Source organism: Hetaerina americana, unplaced genomic scaffold, assembly GCF_022747635.1.
Source record: "Hetaerina americana unplaced genomic scaffold, ioHetAmer1.1.p SCAF_8, whole genome shotgun sequence".
In the NCBI taxonomy this organism is placed as follows: Eukaryota; Metazoa; Arthropoda; class Insecta; order Odonata; family Calopterygidae; genus Hetaerina; species Hetaerina americana.
The window spans coordinates 70,577,130-70,578,030 of NW_027287427.1; the positions used below are offsets into that span (position 1 = coordinate 70,577,130).

General features: G+C 36.7%; 1 non-coding gene across 1 annotated transcript; it reads right to left on the minus strand.

Annotated features, from left to right (window-relative positions):
* Window positions 1–376: 376 nt before the first annotated feature.
* Window positions 377–450, minus strand: TRNAI-AAU (transfer RNA isoleucine (anticodon AAU)). Its single transcript has one exon. It is a non-coding gene; the product is annotated as a tRNA-Ile (tRNA).
* Between the last annotated feature and the right edge of the window lie 451 nt (window positions 451–901).

The following is a 901-nucleotide window of genomic DNA, read 5'->3' on the forward strand; positions in this document are numbered from 1 at the left end:
ATAATGGAAAATTTCCATTGAGGCTGCTAAAAGAAGAAAGAGATGCAGAACAGTTTTTTTTTAGACTGTAGGAAGGCTAGCAGAGGTTACGAAAAAATGAAGAAGGAATTAACCTAGGGTATATACAAGTAAGTTGAAAGACAAAAGAGAAAAGAGGTGAGTTGGGGATCTTCCAATATACCTTCAATCGATAAAACACGAACCTCATATGATTGAGGAGTGGAAAAAAGATGTTACCACCCCCCTCCTAAAATATATTTTTGTTTTTGAATAACTTCGAAAAACAAAATCCAATTTAGATTAACAATTACGCCAATATTAACTAATGAATAGCGAACGATGGAACATAGAATCTGATTTGTGGATCTAAAAAATCTGGCCCATGGGGGGATCGAACCCACGACCTTCGCGTTATTAGCACGACGCTCTAACCAACTGAGCTAATGGGCCACTGCGACCAACTGACAGCTGAATACTGAGCATTTTTTGATTTTAGAATATAAAAAAAGTACTACATTCCAATTGTTACTTAAAACATCAACGATTTGTGGAGATAATGACGAGATCGAGTTCTACATGTAGGTAACTACCTACTTCTTCCACCATCCATATCTGCCCAACGATGGTTCATTTTACTTAGGATTATTTTTTAAGAAATTAAATAGATTATTTCCTATCGACTAAATCGATCCTCTGTACGCTGCATTATGCTCTTCTACGTTTTCTAAATGCACTGAAAACATTACATTCGATTTTCTATCCCCCAAGAGTTATACTCCTATATTGATCTTCAAGTTTATAGGAGAGAGAAAGCGTTAAACAACAAAAATATAATAGAGCTAGCTCCTGGTAGGGTAACCCATGGTCGATAGACCGAGACCAAAGGATAGGAGCCTGACGA